Consider the following 19,479-nt stretch of genomic DNA (forward strand, 5'->3'; position numbering starts at 1 on the left):
CAAAGGTTGATTTTTTTCCCCTTAAGGTGGAATCCTCAGATTTCATGCTGTGCTTTAACTTGTTTTATTTCACCCGGAACACAAATAAAAATAGCCCACAAGATGTATGGATCAATTTGAGAGAAGTTTCTTCCTTCCTCCTGGTGTGGAGGGAGGACAGAGGGAGGACGGAATGTTGAGTGTTCACGTGTCCTGGGCCTTGCTCTGGGCGCATGAGAGCCCCTGGCAGCCTTTGCCCAGGGCTGGGTGGGGTTGTAAGGACCCCTCTAACTGGTTGCATCCTCAGGACAGCTCGCCCACAACTTAGCCATTTTACAGTGAGGAACGAAGACTCAGAGGCATCTGGCAATCCACCCACAGTCTCACCGCTGGGCATTTTGGGAGCCAAGGTTTAAACTTAGGTCTTTGTGACTTTAAAGCTTGTGTCCGTTTAGGGGCAAATCTCTTGAATCTCGACTCAGCACTCACCATCTGAAGCCACGCTCACCTTCTCTCCAGCTGAAGTGGGAACTTTGAGTGTGAACAAGATCGCAGGGGGAGAGGATGTTTAGCATAGTTGGTTCCAGGGCTGATTTGAAGTCTCCTTAAGCACCATGGAAGCCCCGTTTCCATGCCAACAGCTGCTCTGTGCCACTTACAGGCATTTATATCTACTCGCTAAAGCAGGCCCTTAAAGAATGCCAAAGGGAGCACTTTGGGCTCAGAAGCAGCTCATTTGCATTCTCTTTGCATATTCAGTAATTTTTCTGGATTCTCCCAAAATGGGCCAGCTGACACAGTGAATGTGTTGTCTCTAGGGCCTGACTTGACAGGATAAAAGGTCTCAAAATTGTGCTGTTTGTTGTCAGAAGAGAGAGTCTGGGGCTGCTGAGCTTTGTTGGGGGTAGGGGGTCTGTGGCTAAGCCCTGGCTTCTGCAGGCTGCCCCAGGACAGGGCACGCAGGCAGACACAGGGCTCAATGGGGTGGGGAGCAGATTCTAGCTCAGTCAGCCAGAATGTTCTCTAAGCAGAGCTGTTGAGATGAAAATCCTCAACTTTTGTGAGCACCACGAGGTGCTTTATGTATGTTATGGTGCGTTCTCCCGTGAGTGAGACGTGGTTGTCCTATTTCACAGATGAAGAAGGGAAGTCACTTGCTTCATGGCCAGGGAAGGGCTCCAGCAAGACATGGGCTCCTGAAAGTGGCAGTGTGTGAAGGCCCCGAGAGGCACAGGACCTGGTGAGCTGAGCGGGGGGAGAAGGGTGAGGACGGAGGTGTGGAGGGGATGTATTCACTATCACAAAGAACCACCAACAGGGGACCTTAAACAAGAGAAAGGGTTGCTTTCTCCTGCAGCTTCTCTCCTTGCTTGTAGATACCATCTTCTCCCTGGGTCCTCACATGGTCTTTCCTCTGGGCATCTGTGTTCTAATCTCCTCTTCTTATAAGAACACCAATCAACTTGGATTAGGGCCCATCCTAAGGACCTCATTTCACCATAATTACCTCTTTAAGGCCTGTTTGAGATATAGTTTCCATTCTGAGATACTGGGGGTTAGGACCTCAGTATGTGGATTTTGGAGGGTGACACAATGCACCCAAAGCAGTGGAAATTGTCATGTGGGTGTTGGTGGGAACACTGAGGAGGGAAGGAAGATGTAAGAGGGTGGGTGGGGGAGAGCTTGGTTCTGGGAGCCTTGCCTGACAAGCTGAGGATTTGGTCCTCTCCTCCTGTGTGATGGACACATGCCACAGTCCCCATGGCAGGGAGTTTCAGGATGAAAAGGACGTTGGAAGTCAACTAGGCTGACGCCAGCTGGGTTGGACTGGGTCGGGGGTACCAGGGGAGGCAGCTGTCTTTCCAGGAGCAGCACACTCAAGTGTCAGGTCTTCTTTGAACAGGCCAGTTTTCTGGGGGCTTAGGGGCCCTCCAGTCTAGCGAAAGTAACCAGTCTTGCTCAGGGTGCAAGAACAACATCTGACTCATCTCCATGTGCCCAGCCTGTCACAGCACGGAGCCTGGCACGGAAGAGGCACTGATTGATGTCAGTCAAAAACCGAATGTCGGTCAGGACACTGGCTCTGAGCAGCAGGTGGCTTCTGTTGGTTACACTTCTTGTCAGCTTGAAAAATGTGTTTTTTAGCCTGGGCTCCCAGCTAAACACAGAGTCTGAGGCAAGCAAGGGTTTAGGACTTGGCAGTTTATTTTGAGGTGCAATCCCAAGGACAAGGAGGATTGAGAGGAGTGAGACGGAAGCCCCCAAGGCCAGTCCAAGGGGGCATTACTGGGCCAGTCACTGCTGTGGGCAATGAGGGCTCAAGCCTGCTGGGGGCCCTCTGTGGAGTGTGTCGGGTGCCTCAGGATTGTCCTCCCAGGGAGGAGGTTAAGTCCTTGTGGAGTGGAGCGTCCCTTCCCTCCCCGCACTTCTGGTTTGCCCATGTGTCAGCATGGCTCTGGGGGAAAGTACCCTGTCCCATGTGGTAGCTTCAGCAGGCCCATGAGAGATCATCAGGGCTGGGATGTGAGGCACTCTGGGTTGATCCTATGCAGAACTGGTTGTTGCAGCCACAGCTGGAGGGCAGGCATGGCCCAGCACATGTGAGGTGGGAGACAAGAGATGTCAGATACATTTTCCAAGCTGGCAGGAAGTATAACTAATGGAAGCCACCTGTCACTTGGAGCCAATGTCCTGGCTGACATTTGGTTTTTCACAGACACTAATGGGTGTCTCTTCCATGCCAGGCTTCGTGCTGTGCCACGCTGGGCACGTGGATCTGAGTCAGATGTTGTTATTGTATCCTGAGCTCTGGATGTCAGTTAAGGGGACCATTGCCGTCCTCATCGAGGAGTGCTGGGAAGAGGCCTGTATAGACTACAGGGCAGGCACAGAGCAGGGACTTGCCATTTCTGCCTGGGGTAGATATGGGGTGGTTAGGGTCCCCCCATATCAATTGTGGATCTTAGTTACAATCACCCAAAAGTGGCTCTGGTTTGGGCAGAGAGAAAGGTTTGGGCGGTTGTGGCAGCTGCTGCTGCTGATCTACCCTGCACCTGTTCTCCTCCCCTCCTGCCTGGGGGAGGGAAGTGTCACCCATGGATCAGAACCCTGGAGGCTGTGAAGGCGTGCTCTAGGCAGAATGGAGGCATCCAGGCAAAGGAGCACGAACTGAGGCCCCTGTGGGCACCAGCTAGACCCCAGATCTGAAATCTGGGGTGCTGCCATTCTTCCTGGGCACACGGATAAGCACATCCCTCAGGCTGACCTGCAGTAAGGGACTGAGTTCTGGCCCCCGGGCTGTGGATGGAAGTGATGCCTGCCATTTTGAGGTCTGGCCCAGAAAAGGCGACCTCCTCCTGCAGACAGTCTGTCTCCACTCACGGGCTGGAAGATGCCAGGGTGGCCTCCAAGCTGCACAGTGAAGACACTGGTGCACAACATGGAAGGAACCTCAGTCCTGAAGTGACTGCGTGAAGCTGAGCCCCTTGGCCAAGCCTCCTTGAACTACAACAAGAGCGAGAAATAGACCTTCATGGTGATGAGCTGCTGAGATTTGGGGCTGTTAGCTTTCTCCAACCAGTACAAAAATTGGTAATCTGAAATGGGCATTACCAGAAGAACCTGTAAAGTGTGGCATTGGCTGTGGAGTGACAGTGTGGAAATTGATATTAGAGGCTGTGAAATATGGCAGTCCATGTTATGAAGTGGCGAAGTATTTGGGAGAACGGTTGCCTGTGATAGCTGGGAAGACAGAGCATACCAACATTGAGCCTCTAGCTCCAGAGGAAATGGTTGGAAGGAATTAACAGATTAGTGTGTCTTGGCTACCATGGGCTGCATTTGGCAAGGTCTTACAGGAAAGAGATGAGCTCAGGAGAGTCACAGCTGGTTTGAGGCAGAAACAAAAGGGAACAGAAAGACGGGCTTTTCAGGGTTGGAAAATTAAGCACATCTGGAACTGAAACAGTAGGAAATAAGAGTGAGAGACACTTCAGACTGCAGTGAAGATTAGAAGAAGGATGTGACATTTCCACTCAATTACATAGCCTCGAGATTGTCATTATTATGTTGGGAGGAAAAGGCAGGGAGGCAAGGAAGCAGGGAAAAAATAAATGGGGCTGGACAATTAAGCCTAGGAAAGAACCATGGGTATGATCATTGACTGGCACATAGGACTGACAGGAGGCGAATAGATCAGAAAGTTAGCTATGGAGTGAATTGCATTAAGGACACAATGATCCTGGACTAAGAAGTCTTTGACTGAAACTTAAAATACCCTTAGGGTCCCCTACTATCCACAAGCAGGAAGTAGGTTCCGAAAATTCTGTGGCATCTGAGGAGGGAACTCCACTGCACTCCCACATCAGAGGCGGCCGCGGAGGAAAATTAACAAGGAAGAGCTCATAAAGGGTGAACTCGGGTCGGGGGGAATGGAGAAAATTTTATTTTATTTTATTACTTTTTTTGAGATAGAGTCTCCCCTTGTCACTCAGGCTGGAGTGCAGTGGCTTGATCTCGGTTCACTGCGACTTCCGCCTCCTGGGTTCAAGTGATTCTCTTGCCTCAGCCTCCCAAGTAGCTGGGATTACAGGTGCACACCACCAACCCCAGCTAATTTTTGTATTTTTAGTAGAGACGGGGTTTCACCATGTATTGGCCAGGCTGGTCTCGAACTCCTGGCTGCAAATGACCCGCCTGCCTCCGCCTCCCAAAGTGCTGGGATTACAGGTATGAGCCACTGTGCCCAGCTGGACAAGGGGTTTTCTTTATTATTATTATTATTATTACTATACGTTAAGTTTTAGGGTACATGTGCACAACGTGCAGGTTTGTTACATATGTATACATGTGCCATGTTGGTGTGCTACACCCATTAACTCGTCATTTAGCATTAAGTATATCTCCTAATGCTATCCCTCCCCCCTCCCCCCACCCCACAACAGTCCCTGGTGTGTGATGTTCTGACAAGGGGTTTTCTAAGAGAGCAGAGCCAGAATCTAGTCAGAGGACACCCCTTGGCCGCCGGGGTAGAGAAATCTCTCAGTCCCTGCCCCTGTGCAATGGACCCTGCACAATGGACTGCTTGCTGTTGAGTGGTTGCCATTCCTTTCTCTTCGGAATGGGAGTTTTTACTGAGGTTATCTTATGCCTGCCTCACCATCACATTGTGTGTGTGTGTGTGTGTGTGTGTATGTGTATGTGTGTGTGTGTGCACATGTGAGTGTAAGGGGATGATGAGCACATTTTCTCTATAGTCCACAGGCCACCAGACCATGCAGTGGCTGGATGAGTTTTGGGTTGTATCCCTTGGGGAGAGGATGAGCTTTATCTATGTGTGGGAAGGAGGGCCTCATGGGTATGTGGTGGCAAGGGGTGGACTGTGGCAGAGACTGCTAGTGGAGAGCAATATCCATGTCACCTCCTTTCCTCCTGGGTACTGCATGAGGCCACATTCCCTGCTCCTAGCAGTTAGCAGGGGTCATGTGATTGAATTATGGCCAAAGCAATGTGGGCAGAAGGGACACACACCACCTCCAGGCCTGGCCTCCAAAACCCTGCATCCTCCTCCCCATGTTCTCTGTTTTCATTCGCCAGCTGGAGGATGCCAAGGTAAACTTGGTGGCCACATGTCAAAGATGGAGGTGCACAAAATGGGAGGAGCCTAGATCCCTGAATGACTGTGTGGAGCTGAGCTCCTGGGCCACCCTACATTGGATGTGACATGAATGAGAAATAAACCTTTGGAGTTTCAATCCACTGTGATCTGGGGGCTCTTTGTTACAGGATTAATTTATTTTGACTCATACACACTTCTCTTGGCCCCCTCCAAGCCTGGATGATCTTTAAAAGTCATGTTAATCTTCTGTGGAAAACTTGTGGCTGGTCCTGCTGCTCATAGAGCAGTCACAAACCCTTACTGCAGCCCACAGGGCCCAGTGCCAGCCCTCTCCTATCTTTCCAGCCCTTTCTCCTTGCCCTCTCCCTCTTGTTGTCTGTTCTCTGATTATGCTGGCTTACTTTCTCTCCTTCAAATATCCCATGCTGTCTTCTCGCTCAGCATTTCCCTTCTGTTCCTTCTGCCTGGAATTCTCCTCTTGCACTGTGTTGTCAGGGTCACCCCTAGTATCCTTCAGATCTTAGCTCAAATGTCACTTCCTCAGGGAAGATTCCCAGTACCCTCAGGTGGATCCGGTTCTCCCCATGTGGATCTTAGTTACAATCAGCCAGAAATGGCTCTGGCTTGGGCAGAGAGAAAGGTTTGGGCAGTTGTGGCAGCTGTTGTTGCTGCTGATCTACCCTGCATCCGTTCTCCTCCTTCCTTCTTCCTAACAGACACCAGTTTAGTTCAGAGGAATGATGTGTCCTTGAAGCTCCTTCCCCAGATGCCCTGCTGGCTACAGGTGGCCACCAGACCCAGTTCTGTCTAGAGGGATGTGACACTCTGCTTGGTGGGTTCCTAAAAGGCTATTGTTTCCTAAAAAGTCTGGCACAGGCCTTTCCCTCTGTACCCTCCCATCTTCTCGCTGCCTGCATGAGGATGAAAGCCACATACTAAGGATGGAGGACCAGGAGCTGGAAAGAGCCTGTGTTCTAGATGACAGCCGCAAGCAGCTGCCCCAGCCCTGGCCTGCCAACCTCCAGGGAAGGCCAAAACCCTATTTGGCAAAGCATGGAAACAGGGTTGTCTTTGTCCATTTTCTGTTGCTTATAACAGAATATCTGAAACTGGTCAATTTATAAAGAAAAAGAATTTATTTCCTACAGTTCTTGAGGCTGAGAAGTCCAAGGTCAAGGGGCTGCATCTAGTGAGGGCCTTCTTGCTGTGGGGCTCTCTGCAGAGTCCCAGAGTGGTGCAAGGCATCATATGGTGAGGAGGCTGAGTGTGCCAGCTCAGGTCTCTCTTCTTAGAAAGCCACTTGTCCCACCCCCATGATAACCCATTAAGCCATTAACTCATTAATCCATGAGTGGATTCATCTACTCATAAGGACAGAGCTCTCAAGGCCCAATCACCTCTTAAAGGTCCCATCTCTCAATACTGCCATATTGGGGATTAATTTCAACATGATTTTTGGAGGGGCCAATATTTCTGTTTTTCATCCTCAAACATATACAGAGCCCCTACAATGTGTCAGGCCCAGGGCCGTGTGTTGGAGACACACCACTGAGCCAAATTGACCATGATTCTGCCCTCCTGGAGCAGACAGTCTTGGGAGGAGACCAGATGTCACACACACACACACACGCACACACACATGCACACACACGCACGCGTGCGCATGTACACACACACACACACACACACAAGAAGTTACAACCTCTGGAGGTGTGGGGAGGGCTATGAAGATAGTGAAATGCTGCAGAGAGAGACAGTAACCGGAGACTTGCTGTAGGTCGGGGAGAGAGGTGCAGAGCAGGGCCAGGCAGTCTTCTGGTGCAGGCGACACTAGCTCAAGCAGGGAGGTTGGGGAGTGTGAAGCAGGGTCACTGTGCACCATGTCAATCCCAGGGGAGGACTCTAAACACCTCACCCACTGCACTTTGAGTTGTGTTAATTTATCACTTGCATAAGTCCAGTGAGACAACACTCACCTACGGCAAGTTACACAAACCAGACTTGTTAATTAGAGATAGGTAGCAAGGGACAGCAGAGCCTAGGATTCATGGCCAGCTGGTCCCCCAGGCTTGGGAAAGCTGCCCAGGGTGGATGGAGTCTTGTCTGCATGTGCCCCACTTGCACTGCAGCTGAAGGACTCTGGAAAGCAGTTGGCCCTGGGTTTCATATCCCCGGGACAATGCAACTTGCTGAGCTAAATCTCTGTAGGACATCCTGCTCTAGGAGGGACAGGAACAGAGCCCAAGGTGTTCTGGCCAGGTCCTTCTTATCCCCGGATGTTGCATCCCCAGCACATTCTACAGCCATTCTTAAAACTGCAAGTAAGAATGGCATGAGAGAGCTGGGTGGGTCCAAGCCACCCTTAGTACCATCCTGCAGGGAGAAGTCAGATGAGCAGAGTGGAGACGAGAGTGGTCCTGGGGGAAGGCCTGGCTGGGCTAAGGCTGCAACGCTGAGGGAGCGCACTGCCTGTGTTTGAGGACCAAGTGCGGGCCTGGTGGAAGAAGCACATCCAGTGAGGGAGATGCATGGTCAGCGGTAACATAGCCAGACCAGGCAGGGTTCCCTCCAAGTGAATTGGGAGCCACGGGAGGTTGAGGGCAGGGAGGGACATTCTCTGATGATGTTTTAAAAAGGTCACTCTCTTGTGCTGAGTGCACAAGAGACTGTAGCGGGTGAGGGTGAAGGCAGGGAGACCAACGATGGCTGAGGCTGGGACACACGGTGGTGGAACTAGTGGGAAGCCATGGGTTGGAAGAAATTTAAGAAGTAAAATCAAGACTTGGTGATAACTTGAGGAGGATGAGAGGGGATGAGGGAGACAAAGGTGACCCCCTAGGATTCCGGCCTGGACCTCTAAGTGGCCAGGGGTGCCATTTACTGTGACGGGGAAGACCAAAGCATGAACAAACCTGCAGTTCAGTCTGGAACACACAAGATTCACCTTGCTTCAAGGGGAGAGGGAGACAGGCATTTGGATATGCTGGTCTGGGGCCCAGGAGAGATCTGCTTTCTCATTCTTCCTACTCCTTCCATCACTGTCTCTAGACCCCTTCTCCATGCCTGTTCCTGAGCTAGGGATGGAAACAGAGGCTCAACCCTTCCTGGACTTCTAAAGCTTATGGTCCACTGGGGCCCCTGTGCCTCCTTCTTGGTATCACATAGGATATAGCTTAGTTGCTGTGATGAGGAGACCCCCAAACACAGTGGCTTAACCAAAAGGGTCAGGTAGGAGACACGGCAAGGTTGAGAACAGGTTGTTTATTTCTTTCACTTTATGGTCTAGTAAGGTGTTTCAGGGCTAGGAGGGGACTGTGGTATCAAGACCTCTGTCTCTGAGTTCAAGGTGGCTGCTCCTGTGCTCGCCTCCCCTCAGCCCGCTGGGAAAGAAGAGGACATGGGGAAGGCACAGTTTTTTTTACTGGTGCACCTGGAAGTGGCATGCGCCTCTTTGGCTCACCTCCCATTGGCCAGGATTTCCTCCGATGCCCCCAGATACCTATGTGCTATGATGCTGGTGGTCCAGTGTCCCAGCTCTGGACTGGGCTCCAGGCCAGGCTCAGCCAAAGTTCTGGCTTTGTGGCCCTGGGCAAGTGACTTCAGGGCTGTGTCTAATTCCCAATTCTGACCCTGGTCCTGGGGTCATGTGTGCCACCCATCTGGGCCTCGGTTTCCTCGTCTCCAAAGCGGAGGTAGTGATGGACAGTACTGACCCCATGAATCTTCTAGGAGGCTTAAAGAAGCTGAGGCTTACAGAGAACTTAGCATGCTGTTGGCTACAGTAGAAGAGTTGGAGGGCTTCTATTTTGAAATATTAATGAATAGTTCTTTTTCCCCAAATAGCTTGTGCTACCCCTTGGCTCCTTTTTGCGTTTTCCTTTTCTCCATCAATTCAGTGAACCAGCTTCTTCTCAGCTTTTGGTTTCGAAAGCCTAGACCCAATGGGAATGGAAAATCCTAGAGGAGGTCTTTAAAAAGGTAGTGAGAGTTCACCATGTGCCGAGCACTGTTCCCATTGCTGTGCACTGTTTCCATTGCTGTGCACACGTGGTCTCCTGGAATCTTAAGGCCAGTCCATGAGGCAGGTGCTCTCATTATTTCCATTTCACAGATGAGAGAACTGAGGCACAGAGAGGTTATGTGTGTTGCCCAGGGGCACACAGCTAGTGATGTCAGAGGGTCGTGACTTTTGGGGGCTTGGATTCTTCACCACTGTGCTCTTCTGCCATAGGCTGTGGTGAGCCTGGAGTCCGAGTCTCCCCAGTCTCCTCCCTGCCTGCTCCAGCTCACAGGGAGGTTTCCCAGACTTGGGGGTGGTGGAGACGAGGAAGGAGGCTTGGGGGAAGCTGGCTGGGCTCTGCGTGCTCAGGTGGGCTGTGGGCTCTGATAGCAGGCAGGTCTTGCTCTGCCACTCCATGGGAGTGGTGGCTGGTGGAGAGCTTCCCTGGGTGGGGCACTGGAGAATCAGAGGGACCTGAAGGGGCACACGGGAGCTGTAGGCACATGCAGGAGAGTTGCAGGGCTGACGGCCTAGTGGCCTGTGGTCCTCAGCAGACCAGGCCAGGTTGAATGGCTCCCACCTCAGGTGCTCTGGGGGAAAGGTGGGCATACCAGACTGGCCAAGATTAAATTTCTATGAGAGTAGGACCCAAGAAATGAATTTGAGATATAAAAGAAATCTTTTGCTGGGCACGGTGGCTCATGCCTGTAATCCCAGTACTTTGGGAGGTGGAGGCAGGAGGACCACTTGAGGTCAGGAGTTCGAGACCCACCTGGCCAACATGGTGAAACCCTGTCTCTACTAAAATACAAAAAAAATTTAGTCGGGTGTGGTGGCACATGCCTGTAATCCCAGTTACTTGGGAGGCAGAGGCACGAGAATCACTTGAACATGGGAGGTGGAGATTGCAGTGAGCCGAGATCGCACCACTGCACTCCAGCCTGGGTGACAGAACGAGACTCTGTCTCACAAAAAAGAAAAAAAAGAAATCTTTATTAAAAATTTCTTGAACATCTGAGGCTGTGGCTGGAGTGCCATTCAGGCGGTGTGCTCGATGCATGTCCATTACTCTGGTCTTACTGCTGTTTCTGTGCAGCTGCGAGGGCGAAAGGGAGTTGTATTTGTGTGTGTGCCTGTCACATGCATGTATGCCTTTGTGTGTGTATGTGTGTGTTTGTGTGTGCTTGTGAGTTTGTATTTGCCTTTGTATGTATTTGCATTACTGTGTGTATGTGTCTTTGCGTGTATGTGTGTGTTTTTATGTGTCTGTGTGCAAGGCGTGCATGCTGTGTTGCCTGCACCCAGGCTGACTGTGCACAGCCGCACTCCCACCCCGCCCCCAGACCCCAGAATGCTGCTTGGTTTCTCACCCTTTCATATTCAAATACTGGCCTAGCCCCAGCATCCCCTGGGCATTTATGGGCTGATCATGTATTATTGGTGCAGGCTGAGTGGGTGAGCTCATCGCAGGGCTTGGGATGGGAATTCCTGCCCCATCCAGGGGAACTGGGGCTCCCCAGTGTGCTCCAGAGGGGCTTGCCTAGGTCCTGCTCTATCCCACCCCATGCCAGCCACTGCCTGGGTGCACCATTCATTCAATCCAGAAATATGGGACAATGCAAACAACAACTCACATTTGTATATTGGACACTCACTCTGTGACAGACACAGAAGCCCTTTCCACGTTGGCTCCATTTTGGCTCCATTTTATGGATGAGGAAACTGAGGCAGAGGACGATGCCCAAGGGCAGCAGTTACTAGCTGGAAAAATTTGAACACAGGCGTTGGGTCCCCGAAGGCCACGCCCCAACCATTACACTGCCTGCCGGCCGCCCCTCATCCCTCCCGTGGCTCAGCTGGTGGGGGCAGGTGCAGAGCTCCTCGGGAGGCTGGGTGACCTCCTTGCCCCTCCCTGTCAGCCCCATTGTCTGCCCAGGCTTCCTGTCCCCCAGTCTCTGCAGGGCTGTCCTGGGGTGCGCGGAGCAGGCAGAGGGCAGAGCTGGGACCAGTACTGACCTCCCCAGCAGGGGAGGTATGTAAGTGAGGCTGCTGGGTGCTTCTGCTGGACTTGCACCTGACCCTGGTATCTAGAGTTGGGAAGAGCTGCTATCGCCCTCAGCGGCAGACATGGCTCAGTTGGAGACTGGCTCGGGTTCTGAACCCACACCCCATCACCTCAGATGCCTCTGTTCCACCCCTGGCTGCAGGGGAAGAGAAGCAAGGGGTCTCTCCCTAGGTCCAGGCAGAAATTCCTGAATGGAAGGAGCTGGTTAGCACAGTTAGCATCTTGTCTGTGGTTGCCACGGGATGGCTGGAAAGATGGGGTGGGGCAGAGCTTTGGAGTCAGATCCTTCTGGCTTTCTCTCCCTCCTTTGCCAACTGCCAAGTCAGCAAACATCTTGGAGACTCAGTTTCCTCATCTGAGAAATGGAACAACATTGCATCCCCAAGTTGTTGCAAACACCAAGAGTTTCCCTTTGGGAAGGGCCTGCATATGAAGGCGAGGGCTGTGAGGATGATAGTGGCAATGATAATAGTTATTAGAGTATCCTAATAAAAGCAAGTTATGAGTTCATCATCCCTCAGGCACACTTCTAGGCGCTTTATACCTACTATCTTATGTGAGTCTCTCAGCAGCCCTAGGAAGAAGGTCTTATTTTTATTCCCATTTTATAGATGAGGAAACTGAGGCCCAGAGAGGTTAGGAGACTTCCTGGGTTAGGCAGCTGGTAAGTGGTGGATCTCAGAGCTGAGATCCTGGGAGCCAAGAGACAGGAGTGGTTATCTCTGCCAGGAGGGTGGGAAGGCTGTCTGGGGAGGCGTCATTTTACCTAGCTCATCTGAGAAGGGCCTGCATATGAGAAGGGGAAACATTAAAAAGATAAATAAAAAGGCATTTCTACAAAAGGCAATTTGGTCCCCTGTGCATTTGGGATTCTGTTTTCCTTGGAGTCCTGGGATGCCTTCTCCTCTTGCCTCTGTGATTTCCCTGAGCCTCAGTTTCTTCATCCATGAAAAGGGGATAATTATGGTTTCTGCTTTATTTTGCAGCTCTGAGGATTAAGTGAGATAAAGGTCTTAGCACATAGCAGGTGCTTGTCCTCCTTGAGTTTGCGTCTCCCCACCAGCAAGCCTGCCTATGTCCCCTTGCCTGGATCCTGAGGCTCGGGTGTCAGAGAGGCTGCCCTGCAGGTGGCAAGAGGGGTCAAGGATCCTGTTACTGTCGGGCGGGCCCAGCTCTCAGACAATGGGAATCCCATTAACTTCCGCTAGGGAGATCACCATCTGTCCAAACAGTGGGGACTAGGTGTCCCACAGCCTGAGAGTCTGAAGCATCACACAACATTGCATGCTCCCTCCTCATATATTATCAACAGACTCACCTCAGCCAACCGCACCCTCCCTGCCCTTAGTCTCCCTATCTGTACAAAGGCCTCAGCTTCTCTGCTCCAGGTTATAAGCACACAGCTGTTGCTCCCAAAGCTCTGTGATGTGAGCTGAGGTTCAGGTATGACTGGAAGGACTGCCAACAGCCCCCGACCCTGCTCACTTTAGATGTGGGGAAACTGAGGTGCAGCAAAGGAAAATTAGTCATTTGCAGTCACTGAGTAGGCCAGCAGTGGGGCTGAGAGTCAGAGCCAGGCCTTTGAGATTGGCGAGGCGTCTGGGTACAGTGAATGCCATCAGGGTAGGATACAGCCAGGGCTGCAGTGACAGGGGCTTGCCAGCAGGGGTGACGCCCAGGTGAGGAGGAGCTCAGGGTTTACAGGGAGGGCAGCCCGACTCAAGGTGGGCCTTGGCCTGCCATTGCTCAGGCACCGTCCTGGGTGCTCCTGCCTACAGGGCCAGAGAGACTTCCCAAGGCCAGTGTCCCAGGCTGTTAACTCCAACGTTCCTGAAGCCCCAGTCCCACTGAGCCAGGCTCCCTGCTGGAGCACACCCTACATTCCCCATCTCCAGGCCTTGGCTTATGCTGTGCCCAGCCCAAAAGGCCCCTTCCCTCTGTCAACCTAATGGACCTTTTCCAGTCTAATTTCCTACTGCGCTTCCCCTCATTCCCTCCACTCTGCCCTTCTCGCTGTTCCTTGAGAGCACCCAACACATCTGCCACAGGGCCTTTGCACTTGCAATTCTCTCCCCTGGGAGCGTTCTTCCACACGGAACTTCACTCCAAGGTCCCTGCTCCAGGGGAGACCAGGAACCTTTGAACCTTAGTTTCCCCATCCATGAAAAGGGGCTAATGATGGTCCCTGCTTCATGTTGCAGCTCTGGGAATTAAGCAAGATAAAGGTCTTAGCACATAGCAGGTGCTCTTCCTTAAGTTCATGTTCTTGAGTTCAGATAGCCTCTGTGACCACCGTATCTAAAATAGACCCCATGGTCACTCTCTGTCCTCTTACCCGGTTTTATTTTTCCCTGTGTATATTGGTTTTTTGATGTGTATTTACTGCCTGTCTCCCTTGCTGGAGCAGGAGCTTAGGAGGGCAGGGGCCATGTCTGTCTTGTCCACTGGGGGACACTAGTACCCCCATTGTCCAAGGCATGAGAGGCCCATTCAAGAAACAGCCGTTGGATGACTGAGTGAATAGATGTATGAAGAACCTTCTAATGTGGCCCTCATTAAAATGCCTCATCACCATCAGTTTATACCTTTCTTGCACCAAACAAATTGGGAACTCCTTTAGGGCAGGGGCATGTCTTGTCCTTCTACGTGCCCCCAGCACCTATCATCAGGTGTATGTCAGATGATGTGCTTGATAATCCACAATAAATAAGCCAATGTGGCAGTGTGTTTGCAAAGACAGCCCCCACAAATTCCTCCCTTCCTGGCCCCCATGCCTCTCCAAGGTGGGACGTGTCCCTCCCTCCCACCCATAGCCTGGGCTACTTCCCCTCCCCTTGGACACATGACTTTCTTTGGCCACTAGAAGGTGGGGGAAGTGATGGCTGTGCCTCAGGACACCTTGGGGCTTCTGCTTCACTCTTAAAGCACAGTCTCAGACGCCATGCACAGAAGCTGTGATTGGGGCACATGGAGGAGACCAAGGGGACCCTGGTGTGAGAGGCTGGTCTACCACTGGGGTGGGCACACGACAGGGAACTGAGAGGACCACTGAGTGAGGAGGCTGGCTTAGCATTGGGGTGGGGGCACATGGAGGAAACTGAGGAGACACCCAAGTTACGGGGCTGATCTACCGTAAAAGTGGGGAAGGTGGAGGAAACCGAGAGAACCCCCATATGGGGAAGCTGCTCTACATTTAGGGGGACACGTGGAGGAAACAGAACCCCCATGTAAGGAGGCTGGTCTACCATAGGGGCAGGGGCAGGTGGAAGGGACTGAGGGGACTCCCGTGTTAGAGGGTTGGTCTATTGTGGGGGTTATATGGAGGGAACTGAGGGGACCCCCATGTGAAGAGACTGGTCTACCATTAAGGTGGGGTCACATATAGAGGGAACCGAGGGAGTGTCCATGAAAACAGGCTGGTCTACCACTGAAGTTGGGGCACTTGGAGAGAACAGAGGAAACCCCCGTGTGAGAAGGCTGGTCTACCATTGGGGTAGGGGGACTTGGAGTTGAACTGAAAGGACTCCTGTATGAAGAGGCTGGCCTACCATCATAGTGGGAGCACATGGAGAAAACTGAGGAAGCCCCCATGTTAGGAGGTTGGTTTACCACTGGGGCAAAAGCCACATGGAGATGATTGAGAAGACCCATGTGTTTGAAGGCTAGTCAACCATTGGCATAGGGGGACTTAGAGTAGAACTGAAAGAATTCTTGGGTGAGGAGGCTGGTCTACCATTGGCATGAAACGTGGGATGAAAAGGGCAATGTGGAGTGAACTGAGGATAACCATGTGAGGAGGCTGGTCTACCACTGACATGGGGGCATGTGGAGAGGAACGGAGGGGACTCTCGTGTGAAGAGGCTGGTCTACCATTGGGGAGGTCACATGGAGGGAGCTGAGGGGACCTCTGGATGAGGCAAGTGGTCTACCATTGTAGTGGGGCCATGTGGAGGAAACAGGGTACACCTATGTGAGAAGGCTGGTCTACCATTAGGGTGGGGGGCCACGTGGAAATAATTGAGAAGCCCCAAATGTGAGTAGGTCATTCTACCATTGGGGTGAGAGCACATGGAGGGAACTGAGGGGATCCCAGTGTGAGGAGGTTGGTCTACCGTCGAGGGGTCCCCATGGATGGGAACTGAGGGGAAACCCATGTGAAGAGGCTTCTCTACCATTCGGGGGGCACATGGAGGGAAATGAGGGGACCCCCATATGAGGAGGTTGGTCTATCATTGAGAAGGCCACATAGAGGGGAACTGAGGGAACCCACATGTGAGAAAGCTGGTCTACTACAGGGCGGATGTGGAGGAAATTGAGGGGGCCCACATGTAAGGTAGTTTGTCTGTCACTGGGGTGCAAGCACTTTAAAGGTACTGAAAGGACCCCCATGTGAGGGGGCTCATCTATCATTGGTTGGGTACATATGGAGAGAACTGAAGGGACCCCCAGGTGAGGAGGCTGGTCTACCATAAAGGTGAGGGTATGTGGAGGAAACTGAGAGAGCCCTCATGTAAGGCGGCTCATCTACCATTGGGCTAAGGGCAATATGGAGATAACTGAGAAGGCCAGTGTGTGAGGAGGCTGGTCTACCGTTGGGATGAGGAGGGTTGTCTACCACTGATGGGCCATAAGAAGGGAACTGAAAGAATCCCCTTTTGAGAAGGCTGGTTTACCATTAAGAAGGGAATGTGGACAGAAGTGAGGGGACCCCATGTGAGGAGGCTGGTCCACTATTTGGGAGGGCCATGTGGAGGGAACTGATGGGACCCCAGTGTGAGGAGGCTGCTCTACCATGGAGGAGGCCGTGTCTAGAGAACTGAGTAAACTACCAGGTGAGGAGGCTGATCTACCACTCGGGGGCCAAGTTGAGGCAACTGAGGGGACCCCCATGTTAGGAGGCTGGTCTACAACTCTGGTAGAGGCTTGTGGAGAAAACTGAGTGAAAACCTGTGTGAGGAGGCTGTTCTACCATTGAAGTAAAGGCACATGGAGGAAACTTAGGGAGAAATAAAGGCACGTGTGAGAAAACTGGCCTATTTTTGGGGGATCACCAAAAGCAAACTTAGGGGACCCTCATATGAGGAGGCGGGTCTACCACTGGAAGGGTCTCCATAGAGGGGACTGAGGAAACCACTGTGTGATGCGGCTGGTCTACAATTTGGCGGGGCGGGTGGAGTGGGGGTGGGGTGGGGGAGGTGCACATGGAAAGAACTGAGGAAATGGCCATGTAAGAAGGCTTGCATACCATTGGGGTGGGGGCATGTGGATTGAACTAAGATCCCTGTGTGAGGTGGTTGGCCTTTCATTGGGGTGGCAGCACATGGAGGAGAACAGAGGAAACCACTGGTGGGGAGGCAGATCTACCATTGGGAACTGTGGAGACCTTCATGTGAGAAGGCTGGTGTACCATTGGTGGTGCCATGTGGAAAGAAATGAGGGGATTTCCGTGTGAGGATACTGGTCTATCATTGGTGGCCAAGTGAAAAGAACGGAGGGGACCCCCATTTGAGGAGGCTGATCTACAATTAGGGTGGGGGGACAAGGAAAAAATTGAGGGACCTTCATGTGAGGAACTGGTCTACTATTATGGGTGCATGTGGAGAGAACTGGGCGAACCTCTGTGTAAGAAGGGTGGTCTACTATTGGGGCGCCACATAGAGGAACTGAGGAAATTCCCATGTGAGAAGGAATGTATACCCTTTGGGTGGAGGCACATATAGAGAACTGAGGGGACCCCTGTATGAGGAGGCTGGTCTACCATTTGGGTTGGGGCATGTGGAGGGAACTGAAGGGATGCCCGTGTGAGGAGGCTTGTCTATCATTGAGGGGGCCATGTGAAGGGAACTGAGGAGATCCCGTGTGAGGAGGCTGATCTACCACTGGGATGAGGGCACATGGAGGGAACTGAGGGGTCCCTCGTGTGAGGAGGCTGGTTTACCATTGAGTAAGTTATGTGGTGAGAACAAGGGGACCCCCATGTGAGGAGGCTGTTCTAACATTAAAAAGGTAGGGAACTGAGAGGATCCAATGTGAGGAGACTGGTCTACCATTGGGTGGGAACTTGAGAGGAGGCTGAGTCGAAACAACTGTGAGGAGGCTGGTCTACCACCAGGGTGGGAGCACATGGAGGGAACTGAGGAAACTCTTGTGAGAGAAGGCTGCTTTATCATTGGGGCAGAGGCACGTAAAGAGAAACTGGGGAATCCCTGTGTGAAGAGGCTGGTCTTTCATTGAGGGGGCATGTGGAGAGAACTGAGAAAATCCCTATGTAAGGAGGCTGGTCTACCATTGTAGATGGGGCACATGGAGAGAAGCACTGTGTGAGAAGGCTGGTTTACCATTGGAGGGGGGCATGTGGAGGAAACTGAGAGGAACACCATGTAAAAAGGCTGGTCTACCACTGGGATGGGGGCACGTAGAGGGAACCGAGGAGTCCCCCATGTAAGGCGGCTGGTTTACCATTGAGCAGGCCACATGGAGGGAAATGAGGGGTCCCTTATGTGAGGAGGCTGTTCTATGACTGGAGTGGGGCCACCTGGAGAGGAGCTGAGTGGACTTTTGTGTAAGGAGGCTGGTGTACATTGAGGGGGGTCACCTAGAGGGAACTGAGGAAACACCCCTGCGAGGGAGGGGGCTGGTCTACCATTGGAGGGGGCCGTATGGAGGAAACTGAGTGGGCCCCCTTGTGAGACATCTGGTCTACCATTATGATAGGGGCATGTGGAGTAAACTGAGGGGTCCCCCATGTGAGGAGGCTGGTCTATTCTTGGGGTGGGGGCCTTGGAATGGAAATGAAAAAAAAACCCCATGTAAGGAGGCTGGTCTACCACGGGGAGTACACGTGGAGGGAACTGAGAAGACCCCTAAGTGAGGAAGCTCGTGTATTGTTGAGGGTCCACATGGAGGGTACTGAAGAGCCCCCCATGTGAGGAGGCTCTTTTATTATTGGGATGTGGGCACATGGAGAAAACTGAGAAAAGGCTGGTCTACCACTGAGGGGGCCCTGTAGAGGGTACTAAGGGGCCCTTCATGTGATGAGGCTGGTCTACTATTGAGGGGGCCAAATGGAAAGAACTGAGGGGACCATCGTGGGAGGAGACTGGTGTACCATTGAGGTGGAAGCATGTGGAGGAAATTGAAAGAACCCCCAGTTGAGGAGGCTGTCCTGCCTTTAGGGAGTCTCATGGAGGGTACTGTTGGAACCCCCATGTTGGGAGGCTGGCCTACCATTGGGTCTGGGGCACTTGGAGGGAACTGAGGGGACCCTGGTTTGAGGAGGCACCTGTGTGATGGGGGCTTTGGGAGGAAGCTGAGGTACTCCTGTGTGAGTAGGCTTGTCTACCACTGGGGGAATCACGTGGAGAGAACTGAGGTGACCCTTTTGTGAGGAAGCTGGTCTACTGTTGGGGTGAAAGCACATGGAGAAAACTGAGGGTACCCCCTTGTGAGGAGGCTGATCTACCATTTAAAAGGCCACGTGGAGAGAACTGAGGGGACATCTGTGTATGGAGGCTGGTCTACCAGTAAGGGGGCAATGTGGAAGGAATTGAGGGGATGCATGTGTGAGGTGGCTGGTCTACCATTAAGTTGGGGGCATGTGAAGGAAGGAGAGGGGACCCTTTTGTGAGGAGGCTGTTCTATCATTGGGGGACCATGTGGAGGGAACTGAGGGGACCCCCCCGTGAGAAGGCTTATCTACCACTGGGGTAGCAGCATATTGAAGTAAATGAGGGGACCCCTGTGTGACAAGTCTGGTCTACCTTTGGGGTGGGGGCACATAGAGGGGAACTAAGGGGATCCCCGTTTGAGAAGACTGGT

At 52.3% G+C, this 19,479-nt stretch overlaps 1 long non-coding RNA gene across 1 annotated transcript in view; it reads left to right on the forward strand.

The window, feature by feature from the left end:
* The first annotated feature begins 1,115 nt into the window (after window positions 1–1,115).
* LOC103890065 (uncharacterized) overlaps window positions 1,116–19,479 on the forward strand; it is a 57,626-nt gene continuing 39,262 nt past the window's right edge. Inside the window, exon 1 of the long non-coding RNA XR_654420.1 lies at window positions 1,116–1,219. This is a non-coding gene — a long non-coding RNA (uncharacterized LOC103890065). The remainder of the gene's footprint in view (window positions 1,220–19,479) is intronic.

The sequence above is a fragment of the Pongo abelii genome, chromosome 2 (genome assembly GCF_028885655.2).
Source record: "Pongo abelii isolate AG06213 chromosome 2, NHGRI_mPonAbe1-v2.0_pri, whole genome shotgun sequence".
NCBI lineage: Eukaryota > Metazoa > Chordata > Mammalia > Primates > Hominidae > Pongo > Pongo abelii.